Source organism: Tursiops truncatus, chromosome 17 (assembly GCF_011762595.2).
Source record: "Tursiops truncatus isolate mTurTru1 chromosome 17, mTurTru1.mat.Y, whole genome shotgun sequence".
Taxonomy (NCBI): domain Eukaryota; kingdom Metazoa; phylum Chordata; class Mammalia; order Artiodactyla; family Delphinidae; genus Tursiops; species Tursiops truncatus.
Window position 1 is genome coordinate 32,845,065 of NC_047050.1, and position 21,086 is coordinate 32,866,150.

A 21,086-nucleotide genomic window follows, 5' to 3' on the forward strand; every position below is an offset into this window, starting at 1 on the left:
TTCTATTAACCATTGTGTTATATAATTCCACCTAATGTGCAAAACTAAAATACAATAGTTTTAATATCTAAATGTGAAAAATAAAATCTAGAGAGAATAAAAGAAATTGCAAGGTAATATATTTGTGATTTCAGGGTAAGAGATGAAATAGATCTTTGAAAAACAAAGAAGCATACATTGTATGAAGCAAAAGTGATGAATTTAACTATATTAAAATTATAAATTTATTAATATAAAAAATCTGATTTAAAAAAATGGGCAGTAGAGCTGAATAGACATTTTTCCAAAGAAAACATACAGATGGCCAACAGGCACATGAAAAGATGCTCAACATCACTAGCCATCAGGGAAATGCAAATCAAAACAGCAATGACAGATCACCTCACACATGTCAGAATGGCTATCATAAAAAAGAACAAAACTAACAAGCCTTGGTGAGGATGTGGAGAAAAGGGAACCCTGGTACACTGTTGGTGGGAATGTTAACTGATGTAGCCACTAGAGGGGTAGGATAGGGAGGGTGGGAGGCAGACACAAGAGGAAGAAGATATGGGGACATATGTATATGTATAGCTGACTCACTTTGTTATAAAGCAGAAACTAACACACCATTGTAAAGCAACTATACTCCAATAAAGATGTTAATAAAAACAAAAACAAAACAGAACAACCATATAATCCAGTAATTCCACTCCTAGGTATATATCTGAAGAAAACAGAAACACTGATTTGAAAAGATGCATGCACCCACATCCAGTGTTTATAACAGCATTGTTTACAATAGCCAAGATACGGAAGCAACCTAAGTGTCCATCAACAGATGAATGAATAAAGAATACGTGCCATATGTACACAATGGAACACTGCTCAGCCATAAAAAATGTTAAATTTTGCCATTTGCAACAACATAGATGGACCTGGAGGGTATTATGCTTAGTGAAATAAGTCAGACAAAGACAAATACTGTAATGATATCACTTATAAGTAGAATCTAAAAAATAAGCTCAACCTGGAGAAGAAACTAGTTTTATTGAGGGAAGAAACTACTTTCCAGTTTAGAAGAGGAGGGATTATCCCATTTCTGTAGAGGAAGCAATCAGGAAGATACAAAAAGAATGATCCTTGCCTAGTGCTAAGGCCAGAACTACTGTGCATATCGTACCAGATCTTGTAAAAACAGCCACTGTGCTGGCACTCACAGGCCTGGGTCACGGTGTGTTCAACAATAAAACTTTGTTCCAAAGGATGGAACTCCTTCGGGCCAAAAAGCTTTCACCTGCATTATTCCATTAACCTCACTGTTTTGTTATGGGAAATGTGTTTATTTTTTGAAATGACATTGAAATATATCCTTAAAAGAACACTTTAGGTCTCAACAAGATTCTCTTCTCTTTCAGCCAGCACATTACCTTTTAGAAATCAACAGTCTACTTCTTTCTTTAAATCATCACATTTCAAAGCTGTAGCAGCTAATAAATGTTAATATGATTTTTCCAAAACTGCAATCTCCCTAAATTTCTATGCTGTCTTCTTTATCCTGCCTTTTCAAGGTAAAGGTATCTTTCCAGTTTTCTTAGCATTATCAGGATTATGGATTTTGTTCATTGTTAAAGTTCGTTATTTATGGACATAAGTTAATGTAAATGCAAAAATATCTCGTATTATTCACAAGCTGGCTGACTTAAATCACTCGCTCTTAAAACAACTTTACTGCTCTCCAATCTGTTCAAATGCACGGAAATATAAATTCAGGATGATGCGGCTTTTCTGCAATGCTTTCTTTTCAGGCTGCAGTCTACATGACAGCATTATACCTTATCCTTGCTGCTGTTGTTGTTCAATCTATAAAATCTCCCTTGAAGACCCCCAAAACAGCTTGTAATTTCAACTTTTACTTTTGGTGACTCACTGTTTTCAAACTGCCATCTCTGACCATATCCCCCTTCCAGGGGAATTTGTGCAGACTCTTAACCCATAATTGCTTTACTCTTTACCTCTATTTCTGGGTTCTTAAATTAACTCTTACATCAGTGTTCTTCATTACTCAAATTATTTTTTCTTAAGAACTTTTCCTGGAAGTAAGTTCATGCTATTTTTGACCAGCAAACATTTGACCTCTGAAGGAATTCTTATGGTAATGGGTTTATATCCCAAATGCACCACCAAAAATCTTTGTGACCTTCCATAAATGTCCCTTACCATTTCAGGTGCTATCTTTGCTTGACTCCAAAGTGAACTGATTAAAACTATGAGCATCTAGCTGTTATGCAATTTTGTCTCAGTTTGGTCAATGAAACTCTCAAAAATCCATCAGATTTTCATTATTTTTATCATTAGCCTGTTTGTGTAAAATAAGTTACCATTTATGGAGCCAGTGTTCTCCTTTATTCCGGCATCCAATCATTGTAAATATTTCTCATGGACACATTCTTAGAAGGCCTACGAATAACCTGGCCTCTTACTGATTCTCCCTTTTGGAGTCTTACTAGCCAGACTTCCCCAATAACTTTCAGAGAGAGTTTTCCCCCTTTCCGGGTCTTCTTTTTGAATTCTATACGCCATAGAACTTTCAAAAGTCATCACACCAATACTAATATTACCACATACCCTCCAAAAAGCTCCAAGCTGTTTATGCCTATTCATTAAGTTAATACTTTATCAAAACTTGTCCAATTGAGTAGTTTTAGCACAGATATTTTACACAGTTTAGCACAGACATGCTCTGTTTAAGGCTGACAGATCCATTAGGAATTAACTTTCTGGTACATTTTCCCTCTGACATTTTCCTCACAACTGCGTTTCCTCATAACTGAGCCATCAGTTATCTCTTGCCTATGGAAAGGCAGATAAGAGAAAAGAAAGCTAAGTGAGAAAAGATATGTAAATAGACTAGCACAATATTGGACACATAATAAGTATTCAATAAATGATAGCAAGTATTCTTACCCTTATCCTCACATTAGTTTATATGTATTAAAAACTGATTACTGGACTCAACTCTTACTTCCATTTCTCACTAGATCCTCACAGAAACCTTGGAGGAAGCGAGGTTTTATCCCCATTTTACAGGTTGGGAGACTGCAGCCTAGAGGGCTTAAGTACCTTAACGGAAGTCATATAGTCAAGAAATAAGCCTATATTTGTCACAATCACTTGCCCTTGCCTTGACGTGACACCACCACCCATCATTTACCCAGCTTCACCTAGGTACTACTAAATTTTTTACTCTTATTCTCCTCTCTTTGCTTCATACTGCCATTGTCACCAGCCCAGTCAAATTCACTTTTAATTTTCCAATGTTAGTGAGGGGAGTAGAAGGTGGAAATTGAGGTTAAAGGAGGAAACTTTAATGTTATTCAAGGATGACTTCATCTTAACTTCCAGCCTTCGTCTACCCATTCTCTGCTCCAGTCACACGCAGAGTATTTGCTATCTCTTCCATAAGTCTTGACTTTTCTTATCTTTATGCCACTTTTCTTTTCTCCATTTGCAATGAATCTCCCTTTCCCTTGGTTCTTCACCATTTCTTACTCCATACTCTCCATTAAAATTCAAATCTACCTTTAAAGTCCAACTCATATACCAGTTCTGTCCTGCAGTCTCCTGGATCTGCCAAGTCAGAACTAACCACTTGCTCCTCCGTGCTCCTGCAATGGCAATGATGTTAGAAGGGCGAGTGATTTTACAGCTCGCTCAACACCTGCGGGAAATATGTCCTCTTTGCCCTTCCACATCCTTTCTCCACCCAACTCTATATGGATGGGTTGCATAGCCTATCTTAGTAAGTGTCCTTGCTCTAGCTTCTGTTTGGCTCACCAATGAAGAGTACCAATAGAAGACTGTAGGGAATGAAGGAGGGGAGTGCAGTTAGCGTATTAATTCTTGCCAAATTGCATCCCCCAACTAATGTATAGTGCTTCTCCGTGGGGCATCACAGCATCTTTGGGGAGGACTCTCTCTCCAGCAAGGCTTCCTTTCTCTTCCATCTCCTATAAAGTAACCACACTTTTACTGAACCCAGGGCACTACACTATCTCTTGATTCTCTACATTGGGCTCAATTTACCCTTATTGATGTACCCCTGATTTCCTGCTGAGACCCTGTCTGATGAACTTCGTAATATGCTCTTCTAAGCTGTTAATTTTACAAACCATATTATTACACTTATTAGAAGAATGTCTTCAGGATGTGTCAGTAAGCTCTGATTGATGATAATCGTAAACAGCTAGAATTTATGGAACATAAAGCATGCTTGAGTACATCGTGTGCATTATTCTAATTAATTAAAATCACTATTAGCTAAGCAAGGCACACAGATGCTAAGAGGTTCCCAGAAGTAACTTGCTCATGGTCACCCCAGTGTCTCAGTAGTGTTTAGGACTCAGATCTGTCCAAAGCCTAAACCTTAAGTTCTAGGTCTAAGCAGTGGCTCTCAAACTTGAGTATGCATCAGCATCACCAAGAGAGCTTGCTGAAACAGGTAGTGGGCCCCACCCCCAGAGTGTCCGAGTCTGTAGGTCTGGAGCAGGGCCCAAGACTTTCACTTCTAAAAATTCCTACGTGCAGCTGATGTGCTGGTCTGGGTACCAGACTTTGAGAACCACTAGTCCAGGCATTGTAGGTCCAGAATTTCAGGTGTTAGAATAATTTTCTGGTGATAAATTGTCAGAAAAAAAAAAAAAAAAGCACTGCATTTTCCTGTTTGTAAGGAGGTAATACATTCAAAATTAAAGAGTCAATAATGGGGCTAAGTATTTAAGAAAGAAGAGTTATTCTCCAGGAAGATGGGAGGAGATGGACATTCTAAGGACAGGAATGCCCTTTCAGGAAACTTGCAAGGGGAACAGAAAAATAACATAGTAAGATTCTGCTATCCAGTGTTCACAGAACATGAGTGGGATACCCTTGACTGTAAAATGGGAAGCCAACTTTTGCTCACCATATACATACCATATTCAGTACAAATGTTTATTAAGAATCTCCAAAAGCTAGACACTAGGCATCAGGGCTACACTGATAGAGCAGATAAAGTGCCTGGCCTCAGGGAGCTTGTGCTTCAGAGGATGTACATCAGCTAGATAGACTGAATGATGGATACTATATTGGGTTCACACTTCGTCTCAAGAAAAATATATATCCATAGACGTGATCCAGGAGTCAAATGGCAAAAGACCTAGCCTCAAAGTGAGTGTTAATTTCATTAAATGGTAGGTAAAAATTATTTTATATGCCGAGATAGGCTCTGCTTAAAAGACACACTATTCCTCCAAACGTATTATACAAGCCAGCTTATGAACCTGTGACTTTTTCTAGGAGAAATGTTGCCTTCTTTCCCAAGAAGGGAGCAGTAGGGGTCGGGGTGGAAATAGTTTCATCAGAGGCACAGTCTCACTACTACTGCTCAGCTCCAATTCGCAACCTTCTGAATGGTTTCCAGACTAAGTAATTTAGCAAAGTGATGAAGAAAAAATGGCCCATTAATCTTATGATGCGTGTTATAACTTCACTCTGGGTTTAGCATAGGAAAAACATTATTTGCATTGATTAGAAATATGCTTTATGGCTGCATATATTATTCACTCTGAAGATTCTAAAATTATTAGCTGGGTTGACATGATGAACTGCACAGGAGTACTTCTAGAAGACATCTCAATGTCATCTGTTACTCACATCATATAGGTCTAGGAATCAATATGTATTTTACTCAATATGAGATCTTATTCCAAACACCAAAATATGCCTGTTTTTATTCGATGGTTACCATCATGAAACTACCAGCTAAACATCATTTAGAAAATTCAAAGCAAGTAAATTACTGTATTAACTCTCCAACTATGATTATGACTTTCCTCCACTTACAGCTGAAACTAATATAATGATCTGGTCAGTCTGACTAGGAGGATTTATTCATTAATTTACTCAAATGTTCTGAGGTATATTTTGAAGGACTTAACTTATGGTCTGGTTTGTAGGATCCAACAGTAAAGCTTCAGGTTTATCTCCTACAAGCTCTGTGACCTTGCCCAAGTGACTTAGCATCTCTGAGCCTCACTTTCCTAATCTGTAAAATGGAAACAATAATAGAACCCAAGTTGTAAAGCTGAAGGAAAAAAAGTAATATGGTAATGTATTTTGGCACAAAAGAGCAGTTACGCTGATGGTCATTATTTGTCAATATTGTTGCTAAGATTATTGAAAACCTGTTGTTTGTTAGGTGCTGTTCAACGACTAGAATTTTAAGACTGTTCTTCACCTTTATCCCAGTTTTACCTGCAAAGTTCTGCCATGCACTGGAAAAACATACTGGTATTTCTAGGGAAGGGGACCACTCAGGTGACATTTTTGTTTCACCAGGTAGATAAAGTATACAAAGGTTATAGTGTATCTTTTAAGTCCTTTGGACGTCTAGTTACCTTTCACTAGAATGATTCTAGTAGATCCTGATAGATACCTGACACAAGGTCAGGTCAGTGATGTTGGTACCTTTTCTGGCTTAAGAGCATAGGGCAGAAACACAGGAAGAGAGGTCTTCCTTTTCCACTCCTGTTACTAAGAACCCTCTCGAATAATGACAATCTGAAACAGATCACTACATTGTTGCATGCTGTAGAATCAAAGCAGTGTACAAAGCAAAGAGCACTGGCCTCCATTATACGTGCATTTCACTTGAGATTCACTTTTCTAGACCGTGGAGAAAGCAGATGTTTCAACACTTTCCAGGTCCTGGAATATTACAATCTGGCCATCTCCACCACTGCATGTTTGATCACACTGTTCCCTGCAAATGGAATGCTGTTCCATCCAGGTCAGACTGACCAGTGCAAATACCTGATTTTATCGTACAGTCAGAACCAAATTAACTTACTGAAATTCTGCCCAGCTCAGGGTCTACCTTCTCTGTGAAACCTCCTGTGAGATCCCAAGTTACAAACAACTCTATCTTCTTCAGAAGACATTGTATACTATATAAATAGTAATTTACATATAAATATATGTATATGTTTGTGTATTTCCTTGTTACATTAAGTTATAACTCCTGTGGTTTCTCTTCTTAACTAAACTGGACCCCCTTATCATCACAGTGGCCATGTACATCATTGTATCCTCCAAAACATCCAGAATAATATCACGGATTCAGTATATAGTTGTTTAATAGAAAACAATTAACTAACCACTGCAGAATACTAGTGTCTCTCAAGGTGTGTTCAGTGGATCATAAATCCTGTGAGACAGTCCATGAAGGAAAAGATTTCAAATAAATTTGGGATCTGTTGTCCACTACATCCCCTTATCAGAGACTCATAATTCACAAGACTCGTGAAAAGCTCTGTAGCAAAGAAACTGTTGACTTAGTTTGACCCGGTATTTCTCTTACAAGAGTATCAGTTCTGGAGGTCAAGGACATTTTTCACCGCTAATATAACATCTCTACTGCCTAGTAGAGTGCCTGGCACTTAGTAGACACCTAATAAATATTTGAATAAGTTTCAACATACATTCCCCTTTTAAGCTATAGAAGAAAAACAGAGTATATAGTAGATTTTGATTTACTTGGGGAGAATAATAATATGAATAGATAAATTTACACAAATCATCTTAAAGTATATATATTTGATAATACTTTTTTCCACAAATCTACACAACTGCACATTTAGTGGTGACAGTAAACGAACTACATTTGCTTCGGAAAACTTGCTAAGAAGGATGGCTACTAAAAACTACAACTTGAACCCAAAACGATTTATTTCATTAGTCCCCACTCCTTAGCAGTTTTAATATAGAAGAAAATAGACGCATATATTTCTTTTCTGCCATAATATGACATCATATAAGGAATGCTATTTTATTAGCTAGAAATAAGATTTGCTTTTGTTATTTTAGTACATTTGATCACATAAGAATAATTCTAGATTTTTTCCCCTCCTGTGACTCTCATAGCATCCCCATCTAAAATAGACTTTGGAGATTTAGATCAAATGTCGTATCAATTGTCCTAGACTGCTTACTATGTGCTTTCACTATAGATTTGAACGTCAATAGAGAAAGGAGAAGGAAAAGTCAGAGGCAAATGAAACAGGTGTATGCAACACCCCTCTCTACTACCGACATTTCTCAGAATTCTGGGGGAAGTTGCATCTATAAGGGGAAAGTTTTTCACCATGGAACTCACGGTGGTTGAACTTCTCATGAAGAATTTTTTTTTCACTACTGAAGAAAACTATGTTTGATTTTACCATAACTGAAAAGTTCTCCTGTTTCTACTTCTGAGGTTTGCCCTCAAGACTACTGTTTACCTAATGGAAGTGACTCCTATGCATGGAGGAAAAAGTGCACCATTTGAAGGAAAAGCTAAAGGAGTGATATTCAGTTAGCTCCTCATTCCACCAATGAAAACATACACATAGATTTTCCACTTTACACCTCATTTTCCACCTTATTTTCATGATTTTGAAATGAATATGTACGGTCTGATGAGTTTGTCAATAGTCTATAATTATTAGTGTTATTAAAATAGAATACAAATGATAAGCCATATGTAAAAATGCTGTGGGAATAAACTGCTATACCCCAAATAATACAAATGAGTGAATGGCAGTAAATACTAAGAGGGATTAACAACATAAAGGATATTAAAAAAATGATGACCGTATTTCATATTTATGTGTCTTTTTTCTCTCTCACTCTTTTTTTTTTTTCTTTTTCTTTTTTTTTTGTGGTACGCGGGCCACTCACTGTTGTGGCCTCTCCCGTTGCGGAGCACAGGCTCCGGACGTGCAGGCTCAGCGGCCACGGCTCACGGGCCCAGCCACTCCGCGGCATGTGGGATCTTCCCGGACCGGGGCACGAACCCACGTCCCCTGCATCGGCCGGCAGACACTCAACCACTGCGCCACCAGGGAAGCCCTTCTCTCTCACTCTTACTCCACTCCTAAATAACTAAGAGAATATGCTCACAAATGGTAAGCATGTTTTGGATGTTCGATGTGTGTTTGTGGGAAAGAACAAAAAAAAAAACTGCCTCAATTAGGTCAAATATCATACAAGAGATGAATGAGATTAGAGATGGGATTGGTATTTGTGTTAGTTACTCAATAGCTAACCAATCACGGATATGACAGTGTAGTGCAATATGCAAATATACTTTTAAACAACTTCTCTTAAGTTATCTACTGTCTGTAAAGACAATCACACTCAACTGCTCTGCACTTAACCCCAGAGCTTCTGAGTTAGAATCTCTTAGAAATAGGTACACGTTTCATTGCTTTGGCAACATTAACATGGCTCTGCATCAGGCAATACAACTGCTAAGACCACACTCTGGGAATTCAGGAAAGGCCAGTGTCCAGTTCTGGTCGTTCTACCACCCAACTGTGATCTAGGGTAAATTCCTGATAAAAAAAAAAAGAAAAAAGAAAAACCCTGAAGATGCTGAAACAGTATTTCCTACTTCACAGGGTCGTCATGGGGATAAAAGGTCAGTAGGATAAAGTGCCTCTCACCCAGGAAACATTGATAAATGCTACTGATGCTACCGTCCATCATCATCATGACCGATCAAGAACATATTGCCACATGGAAATTCAACATTCCCTCATGGAAATTCAACATTCCCTGGGCCATTCACAACTTTCCTTTAAAGGACTCATATTCTATGTGGGGTCTTAACACCTTCAAATAACAGAAAATACAAGTCTTTACGCCTTTTTTTCTGTAGCTAATTTTGGCATCTTTCACCTCTGTCCACTTAACTGTTGGTTTAGCACATTCTTGTCACACAAAGAAGCTACTTCCCAAAGAGAGGAGCAATGTGTCAAGTGACAAAGACATTGAGTGAAGTCTTTCACATCCTAGATTGCCCACGGTACAGCTCAGCTGGTCTCTGGGTTGGAAGGCCTGGGTCTACTTTGCTCGTCTGTTACAGGGGAAGGGACATGGTCCTTAGCATGTGCTCTGTGAAACAGAAGCAGCTGCGGGTAGAATTATAACACAAGCAGAACTGGCTTCAATTCTTCCTTCTTAGGTCTTTTTCTTCTTGTTCAGCTGTTCAAGGAACTTGCCTGCCCTCTGTCCCTGCCAGGACGATGTTACGTCTGCCTGGATAAGTAGGTCACCATTGTATATCAGGAAAGGTCTTATTTGTAATCATCAGGAACCAGATACGGCTAATTTGAGCAGAAAAGGAAACTTTTGTAAGTTTATGGTTAGGCCTCAGTAACTAGAAGCAGACGAAACAACCGAAAGCCAAGGCTATGCTATTGCAATTATAGGATCAGGCCAAAGTGATGTTATAAGTCCTAGCTGGCCTTGCTACCAAGCAGCAACAGGAAACAGGAGGTTGACCCAGCACTGCTGGCCTTGCTTCTTTACATCATTTATTTGTAATTCAAAATCCAAGAGAGGGGTGCAGTTGGCCAACCCGAGGTCGCCCGACTGCTTTCCATCTGTAAGGGAGACTGAGCATGTGAGTAAACAGTGTATCTGACATGTTCAGCTTGTATAACGAGAGGAAGGCTCTGTTTCTCACCAAGACCCACAAAGTGGAAAATTCCCCAGAGAAAGGAATTTCAGATCAGATGCTTGGAAAGTTAAAAACAACAACAACAAACAAATGCAGATGTGGAATTAAAGACATGGAGTCATTAGAACCTATATGTGGAGTGATTCAGACCTGAGTTCACATCTGGAGCAAGCTACTCAATCTTGCTGAGCTTCAATTTTCTCTAAAGGAAACAATGTGGAAGATGATATCCACATGTAACTTGTGGTACACATGAAGGAGGGTAGTACAGTACATGATGCCTGGCACATCCTATGCATTTTCTAAAACTACTAGTAGTACTATTATTATTGTTACTTATTATAAAATTTATTGTAGAAATTAACAGGGACAGTATTAATAAATGTTAATATAGTGCTAAGTGTCACATTTATGATTCAACTCATTATTTGTTGATTCAACAAACATTCCACATATCAGAAAATAACCTGTTAGTATATATATATATGTATATATATATTTTTTTTTTTTTTTACAGAAGAAAAGAAACCCTGAGGCTTAGAAAGTGTAAACAATGTACCAAAAGTCACTCATTTAAGAGGTAATGGAATATTATTCAGCCTTAAAAAAACGAAGGAGATCCTTTCATTTGTGACAATATAGATGAAACAGGAGTGCATTATGCTGATGAAATAAGCCAGACAGGATAAATACGAACGATATCATTTATATATGGAATCTAAAAAGAAAAAAAGCCACACTCATAGAAACAGAGTAGAAAACTGGTTGCCAGGGGCTGGGGTGTGGGTGGCAAAAAGAGGAGAGGACTGGTAAAAGGGTACAAACTTTCAGCTGCAGCATGAATAAGATCTGAGGATCTACTGTATAACATAGTTACTACAGTCAATAACACTGTATTGTATAACTAACATTTTCTGAGAGAATAGAACTTAAGTGTTCTCACCAAAAAAAGAAAAAAAGGAAAAAGTGTCATGAGCTGTTAGATGTATTAATTAACGTGATGGGAAGGATCCTTCTGCAATGCATATGTATATCAAATCATCATGATATACTCTTTGACTATCTTACTATTTTGTCAATTATACCTCGATAAAACAGGAAGAAAAGAGGTAATAAAGATGAGATTCCAATCCAGGATTATCTAGCTCAAAAAACTACACTCTTAACCATTACAATATAGTATCCATCCATATGTTGTAACTGTAAAATGCTTAACACAAAAGAAACGTTAAATAAATGGTATTTATTCTAACTCTAATGCTTACTAGATATGTTATGTGGTATGTTTTACTTCTAACTACAAGGGTATAAGGTGCAAATTCTTGCTACAGAACATAAAAGCCCCTGTGGTACCCTGTAGGATAAACACAGTACCTGTAAATCTCTCATCTCTCAACCCAGAGTCTCCTCAAGTTGGAGGTCTTTACCCCCTTTATAACGTGGGAATAATGCCTTTCCCACATTTGCACTGGGCATGAAAATCCATACTTCCAGGTGTACACTGAACCTCCACTTAGCTCCTCGTCACCTTGGAATCACCAGACCAAAGATCATTTATTCCATTAATATAAATGATGTAGGGATAGAAGTACAGAATATACAGAGAGTGTTGGAGGAATCCAAACAACAAGTCCTCCACTCTCAAAACAAATTTTAGAGTTCCAAAAGTAAAGAGCAATGTTTGGAAATAAAACTAAAAATGAAACTAACATCTACAATTAGCCAACTATTTATTATGGGCCAGGCTACTTACTAGGCACTTGATAAACATTACAGCTCATCTTCCTGCAGTCCTTCATAGCATATAATATTGTTTCTATTATATAGAGAAGAAAATTGTATCTAAGCAGGTTAGTGATTAGCCCAAGACCACAGGGCTAGGCTGTAAGAAAAGAAGGCCAACTTTCAGTGGTCAAAATGGTGATGGATGTTATAACTAGAAGATTATGGCTAATCAAATAAAAATATTCAAAACGGTCCTAATGTATTATTAGGATTTCTTTAGAATAACTTGGGTGCCTTAGTGAATACAGTAGTGGTAGGCACTACAGTCTCTTTAATTTGCTAATCATACAAATCTACTTTAATATTCTTGGTGACAAGGAGCTAACTACTGATAAGACAGCTTCTTCAGTTTTGGGGCTACTCCAGGGTGAAATGCCGGAACGTCTTACTGCCTGCAACGTTACCTAGTTCTACCAGGGGGAATAAAGCAGAACAAGTAGCCACTGTTCTTGACAAATGGATACAGTTTCAGTTTTTCAAACTGTGAGTGTCAGATTCATTCATTGTATCAGACAGATCTGTCAAATGGCTTTGCCCATTTACTAATGGATGGCACACTGCAGACACACGTTGGGTCAAAGGACTCAATGTCACCTCATTGATACTGTCATCAATATAATTTGTATTGGCATTTTGTCTCACCCTGACTTTAAGGACTATGTGGGGAGATCCAAGTCTCCAGACCATGGACTGATCACCTCTGCTTGACACAGTATTCTCTGCTCATTTCCAGAGGGGACCAAGGATGAGCTCTTGTACTTCTGAGTCTATTCACCCTACCTGGCAACACACACTAGCTGGGCTGATTGGATCAAGCAGGAGCCCCAGAGTTTAAATTTCCAGCTGCATTGGAGGAAACAGAGGCTATGCCCCAATCCCATAACCCCTCACTTCTTACTGCTAGCCTATCCTAGGCTGTTCTTGCTGATAGGAGTATTTCATGCTAAAAATTAATTTTGCTTACCTGATGGCAGTCACGCAACCTCAAATGCCATTTTTATAAATAAGGCAACCACCAATGGAGTGTGATTTAGGGTTTTTTCTTCTGTAGACCCTGCCGACCCTATAAAATCTCCCATTACTGCATCATGGAGACGATAATCCCTTTCCGAGGGAATAGATTCTTTCCAACCATAAGATGAAATAAGAACCTACATTTCCATACTGCCCAAAAGGAAATACATTGATTACAAAATGCAGGAGAATGACTAATTTTCCACATTTGTTGTGTTCATTAAAGGGTTTTTGAATAGACTTGACAGTATTAAAGAAGCTCAACACACACAAAATAAAAATTAATAAATGAAGAGAAAAAAATTGCATTTACAACAAACAACAAAATAAACACATTGATATATAAAAGGTTGTTATACATCGATGAAAAATGGATGCCATAAAGTCACAAACTAAAAAGTATTAACAGCCAATAAAGATATGAAAATATGTTCAACCTTGCTATTATTAATCAAAGAAATACAAATAAAATAATTCAGGTGTCATATTTTACTGACTAGAATGACAAAGTTTTAAAAAACTTGATAATACTGGTATCGATATTGATAATACTGGTACTGATGAGTGTGTGTAAGAAACCACATTGGATGTTAAATTCTTGGTAGAAATAAAAAGCACGGTAACCTTTCTGGAAGACAATATGTCAGTATGTACCAGAACTGACAACCAGCCATTCAAGTTCTAGAAGTCCATTCTAAGGAAATAAACAAATGCTCAAAGACATATGAACAAGGATGCTTGTCTCATTGTTTAGCAGAGCAAAACAGGAATAATCTAAATGTTGAACAGTAGGGACTGGTTAAATAAATAATAGAATGCTGTTCAACCATTAAAAATGATGCTGCAGATTTTTATTAGGTGATGAGTAATCATACTTATATTACTAAATAAAAATGTTATAGAACTCTTTTGTAGTTTGATATAATAATTAAAGGTATTTTATACTTGCATTGTATTTATATGCACCCCGTCACAAAAAAGTTTCAAAAGATACCCTCAAAAATGTTACAGAGATGATTTATCAGAAATGGGATTTTGAGTTATTTTTCCTTTTTTCTTTAAATCCTTTCAATTTTGGAGTTTCTGCAATGAGCCTGTATTATTTTTACAATTAAAAATATTTAAATTTACAACAAAAGGATCTAAATTCCTCCAGTTTTCCATTTATTTTCTACCCTGGCTCAGGGTATTTGTATAAAAAAAAAATTAGCTCATTTTCTCTTTTGTATCAATCTAAATTTACTTTTCATAAGTTAACTATTTTAGTCTGGCAAAAGTTTCACACAGGAAAATTGTTAAGGTCTGAGTATTCTATTACCTTTAAAAGCACTGGAAACTTTGAAATTATTTCTTTCAGAATTTTCATATAATACTGAAAGGCGGTGGGGGGAGGTAGCAAAATGAAGGGAAATAGATAGTAGTAGTCAACTTCGATTAAGAAAAAGCAACAAGAGGCAGTTTGTACTCTTTTGATACGGTAGAAGCCCCATGTGTCAACTCATGCTAAAAAATGTATATATACACACACATATGTATGTTTGTGTGTATTATATGTATATGTGACACACACACATAATTAATCCCCAGTCTTAGGCTAATCAATCATTGTGGCAGAAATAACGAGCTGTTGACTACACTTTAATTAGCTCCTCCAGCCTGTAGAGGCATCACTAGGATCAAGATAGGAACAACATTGTCCATCTCCGCTTGCATCTGGGTATGGTTCTATCCCAAAGAATGTGACCAGAGGTGACTTGAAGAGTTTATGTCTGAAGGATAACGAGTTGATAATTGTAGCTTGCAGCTTCCTCTCTCCTTTCCTTTTTAGGACAAACGTAGAGCCACTTGATGAAGGTGGTGGGTCCCTGAATAACTGAGCAGAAAACTGACCCTCAGACCACCAAAGTCCATACTACACTCCTGAGTGAGTGAGAAATGAACTGTCCATGTGTTGCTCCACTGAGGTTTAAGGTATATTATTTAGTGTTTAACTAACACATTTTTTCTTTAAACCTCAGTTGCCTTCTCTGTAAAATAAAGTCTTTGAAAAGGATCCACTGTAAGTTTTTTCCATTGCTTATGTTTTTATCTTAGTTTTTAATTCTCAGAAACACTGCGCGCATTTTACCTTTTACATTAGTAAGTCTACTTTTTTTCCCACAAAGACGGGTTCTTCAAGTTATGGAGAAGTCATAGCAGACTGTTGCTTCAGTTTAAGATACGCATTCACATATGAGATGAGAAGGGTGAGGACCCAGAGAAACGCCTTTGACAGAGGGGAGTGAGAGCATACTGAAGAATGTTTAGTAATAAAGAATTCAGATGGGAGAAACGGATGGGTTACATCTAACAGATTTGCTCAAAGGAATTCTGGAAAGGTAAATATGTGAAAATGTATAGCAAAGACATGAAATGCCTTTTGGTCCCTAAATGGATTTCATTTCAAAGACGTGCATATTGCAAATACATGTACCATAACACTTCTCTGTCCACTTCTAGAATCTTCTAAAGCCTGACAGAACATGTGCAGAGAGAGGATGTCATTCCAAGATAATCGACTGCAAGTTACTAAATTAAGATAAAAATGTCCTTAACCTTGAACAGTTTTTAAAGAGATTTTAGAAGAAAGGAGCCCTCCAGGGGGTTGTATAACTATATAATTGTACCCTTTCTAAAAGGCTATTTACAGATACATAATATTTCCCCTCCATTCTTTAAAGTAAAATATAGGATAAAAAAATAGTTTGGGGATAATATTTGTTTGGGACAGCAGGCACTGCTAATCAGTACCACTCTCTCCTTATTCCTTACTATCAGAGCCCTGGTTTAGGAGACCCCATTATCCTTAAGGCTAAGGTGGCCAGTTTAAAATCCGAGCTGATGAGATCTAAGTGCAAGTCTGCTGACCACCTGTGGTAAAAAATTTGCTCTCTGAGTTAGACACTGCCTGGTTTTTCTTACTTAATTTCTTTTTTTTTTTTCCTTTTCTTTCTTCCTGCCCAAATTGTTGGAACACTATTGGAGATTCTGGGGTCACTTTGAACCTATGTGGACGTGCTAGAGATGTGGAAGCTGGAAGAGCGAAGCAACCCAGTCCCCTGGTGATGCCCTTCAGCAGCTGGACTAACACTAGAGGGACTATCTCCAAACTTCCTGCTACCCGTGGAAAGTAAGGTAAATCACTCATTCACTTTCTGTTACCTACTAACTGATCCAGAACTCTAACCTCAGGGTTCTAGAACCCTTCTCAGTATCCCATAGTCATACTCATGTTCCGGACTCCTGATCATCAGACTTGCTTACAGCAGATGTATGGGGAGGGCGGGCTCTTCTGGAAGCCCTCATACTTCCTCCCCTACCCCCACCACACACAAATAATGATCTTTATGTCCACTCATCCTTCTATCTACACTCAGAGGCCAGGGCCCCCAGGAAGGCTTCACTGACAACCCTTTACTCCTCTCTACAAGCAGAAAGGGTAGAGGTGTGGGCTCTGGAATCAGACTTCCTAGACTTGAATTCTTAATCTGTTACTTACCAGTTTAGGATGTGGGCAAAGTAGTTACCTTCTCTGGACACCCCTGTAAAAGAGGAACACTAAGTAGCACCTATGTACGTTACTGAAAGGATTAAATGAGCAAATGCAGGTAAAGTTCTTATAATTTTTTCTTGGGTCAATCAATTCTAGCTGCTATGGTTACCTTTGGCTAATTTAGGGCAGAGTCCCTTTGCCCTCCTTTGGTTCTCTGGGCCCGTCTCATTCACCACACACACAACCGCATACTGCATTCACAACACACACAACCGCATACTGCAGAGTTTTGAAAGGTTGTTCTCAAAATGTGGTCCCTGGGCCAGCAATATCAGCCACACCTGGGAACTGGTTAGAACTCTGGCACTGGAGCCCAGCAATCTGTGTTTTAACAATATTCTCAGGCAAATCTGATGCACACTAAAGGTTGACGACAACTGAGAACATCTGTCTCACACTCTCCTGGAGGCATTCACCAAAAATAGAGTTACAGGACCTTACACCTGACCAGCTGGAGAAGGGGTCTAGTAATTGCCCTGGTTATCATGCTTGTCATGATTTTTCAGCACATAAATGTTTGAGAATCACTGCCATTTTGAATGTGTGTTTCACTTGTCTGTTTTTCCAGTGGACTTTACTTCCTTGCAAGGAAGGTTTGTGAAGATTTGTTGCTGTTGTTTGCATTATTAGTTTTATTATGCTAATTCTAGAATCTCTGGTGCATAGTGCAATCTCAGGCAGGAAGTAGTGGCTCATTAAAACAGGTATCCCAAAAGTCTTAGTAGAACTTCAAGATTAATTCCTTCAGGAAGAGGTAAAATTGTCATTAGATGCAGATGATATGATACTATATAGAGAAAACCCTAAAGACTCTACATGAAAACTACTACAACTGATAAACGAATTCAGCAAGGTAGCAGAATACAAGATTAACATACAGAAATTGGTTGCATTTCTTTATACCAACAATGAAATATCGGAAAGGGAATGTAAAAAAACAATGCCTTTTAAAATCACAACCCTCAAAATAAAATACTTAGGAATAAACCTCACCAAGAAGGCAAAAGACTTATACGCTGAGAACTGTAAGACATTAATAAAGGAAAGTGAAGATGATTCAAAGAAATGGAAAGACATCTCATGTTCTTGGGTTGGAGGAATTAACATTGTTAAAATGCTCATACTACCCAAAGCAATCTACAGATTTAATGCGATCCCTATCAAATTATCCATGACATTTTTCACGCAATTAGAACAAATAATCCTAAAATTCATACAGAACCATAAAAGGCCCAGAATTGCCAAAGCAATCCTGAAGAAAAAGAACAACATTGGCGGCATAGCCACCCCAGACTCAGACAGTACTCCAAAGTCACAGTAATCAAAACAGCGTGGTATTGGCACAAAAACAGACATATGGATCAATGGAACAGAATACAGAGCCCAGAAATAAACCCACACACCTCAGTTAATCTTTGACAATTAATCTTTGACAAAGGAGGCAAGAATATATAATGGGAAAGAGACAGTCTCTTCCGCAAGTGGTGTTGGTAAAGTTGGACAGCCTTATATAAACCAGTGAAGTTAGAACACATCCTTTCACCATACACGAAAATAAACTCAAAATGTCTTAAAGACTTAAACATAAGACATGACACCATAAAACTTCTAGAAGAGAACACAGGCAAAATATTCTCTGACATAAATCATACCAATGTTTTCTTAGGTCAGTCTCCCAAAACAATAGAAATAAAAATGAAAATAAACAAAGGGGACCGAATCAAACTTACAAGCTTTTGCACAGCAAAGGAAACCATAAACAAAATGAAAAGACAACCTACAGAATGGGAGAAAATATTTGCAAATGATGCGACCAGCAAGGGCTTAATTTCCAAAATATACAAACAGCTCATACAACTTGATGACAATAAAAGCAAACAACCCAATCAAAAAAATAGGCAGAAGACTTAAAGAGACATTTCTCCAAAGAAGAAATACAGATGGCCAATAGGCACATGAAAAGATGCTCAACACTGCCAATTATTAAAGAAATGCAAATCAAAACTACCATGAGGTACCACCTCACACCAGTCAGAATGGCCATCATTAAAAAGTCTACAAATAACATATGCTGGAGAGGGTGTGGAGAAAAGGGAACCCTCCTACAACACTGTTGGTGGGAATGTAAGTTGGTGCAGCCACTGTGGAAAACACTATGGAGGTTCCTCAGAAAGCTAAAAATAGACCTACCATATGATCCAGCAATCCCACTCCTGGGCGTATATCCAGACCAAACTATAATTCAAAAAGACACATTCACCCTGATCTTCACAGCAGCAATATTCACAACAGCCAAGACATGGAAACAACCTAAATGTCCATCAACAGATGAATGGATAAAGATGATGTGGTACATATATACAATGAAATACTATTCAGCCATAAAAAAAAGAATGAAATAATGCCATTTGCAGCAGCAACATGGATGCAACTAGAGATTATCATACTAAGCAAAGTATGTCAGAAAGAGAAAGACAAATACCATGATACCACTTATAGGTGGAATCTAAAATATGACACAAATGAACCTATCTATGAAACAGAAACAGAATCAGAGACATAGAGAATAGACTGGTGGCTGCCAAGGGGGAAGCAGGTGGGAGAGGGATGAACTGGGAGTTTGGGATTAGCACATGCAAACTGGTATATATAGATTGGCTAAACAACAACGTCCTACTATAGCACAGGGAACTATATTCAATATCCTGTGATAAACCATAATGGAAAAGAATATGAAAAAGAATGTATATACATATGTATAACAGAGTCACTTTGCTGTACAGCAGTAATTAACACAAGGCTGTAAACCAAGTATACTTCAATAAAAAATAAGTTAATTAAATTTTTAAAAAGATTAATTCCTTCAGAAGAACAAGTACTACACATTCACAAAAAAAGCACCCTTTGAAAGTTTAAATTTTTGAATTTCTTTGCCACTTCCTTAGTTTTGATCATCTTGGACAATATATTTTTAATACTGACTTTTAAAAAGAATTGTGTTTCAGTGTTTGCTACCCTTAGAGAGACAGAAACAGATAAGTACAACTAAATACTTGTTTTTCAAAAGTCTCAAAAGTATAAGGGAAATGAAAGTAATTATATCTTCAAATGATTTTGGGGTATGTTTCTAATTTCATACTTCTGATGCGATTCAAGATTAAAACTGTATTAAGACATTTGAGACATGCCGCATTGGTATTAAATGAATTTAATTTTGTGTAAAGTGGCAGAAATATTTTCTTCAGCAAACATACCTGCAGATATAAAATCACAACCATAAATCTACAAAAAAGCAAGCTACTGAATGAAATCTGATTGGTTATTTCCCTGCAGTATGGATCTGCTAATAATTTAATTTACTACTTGCTAACAGAAGCCACAATTTAAATATACATATATATATATGTGTGTGTATATATCTATCTCTTCAATTTTAAATCATTCATATATATGAACAAGTATACATACACATATATAACAATTGTTCATATATATAAACAATTTAAATTAAAGAAAGTACATCTGGTGGCCTATCTTTTCCCCCCGATTTCTAAAGAACACCATATTCTATTCTTGGCAGCGGAACGTCAATCCACCTTAAGGGTTGTTCAATGAGCATATCTGAGAAACCACTGGTTTAGCCAATGATGTACTTATTGAGGGAGGCCCTAGTGCCACTGTCAAGAGCTTATCCACAGGAGAGGTAAGAAGGTACTTGTTTGGTTTGTGAAAAGAAGGAGTAGTGAGGAATGGCAGGTAGCTGCAGGCTGATGACACGTGATGTCCGTATATATGTAGAACCAACACACCCATAATTGCACCCATTTTCCATACCCAAATCCAAAGCCTTTATATCATTAATCCCAGGCAAAAACGGTAAGATTCATGTGTGTTACTATCCCATGGCTTCAAGATGCCTATAAACTCATATGAGTATGTCTTAGTTTTATCAGTGGAGGACAAACCAGGCTTCTATCACCAAGCCCCATTCCATAACAGGCAAACCAGTCCAAGACTTCTCTGAGTGCTGCAGGAGAGTCTATGGAAGGGGCGCTCACTCCACTGTGATGCCTAAAATGCCTTTGCACAGAGCAAACATTCAATACATGCTGAGTGAATGAATGAGTGAACTGGCTCATTTCAGGGAAATTCCATTCAACAGGCTGGCATTCCTTC

General features: G+C 37.6%; 1 protein-coding gene across 1 annotated transcript in view; it reads right to left on the bottom strand.

Moving 5' to 3' along the window:
- The window catches only part of LOC141276835 (uncharacterized), an 87,136-nt gene that overhangs the window by 56,025 nt on the left and 10,025 nt on the right, over positions 1-21,086 (bottom strand). The gene's annotated exons all lie outside the window — the stretch shown is intronic.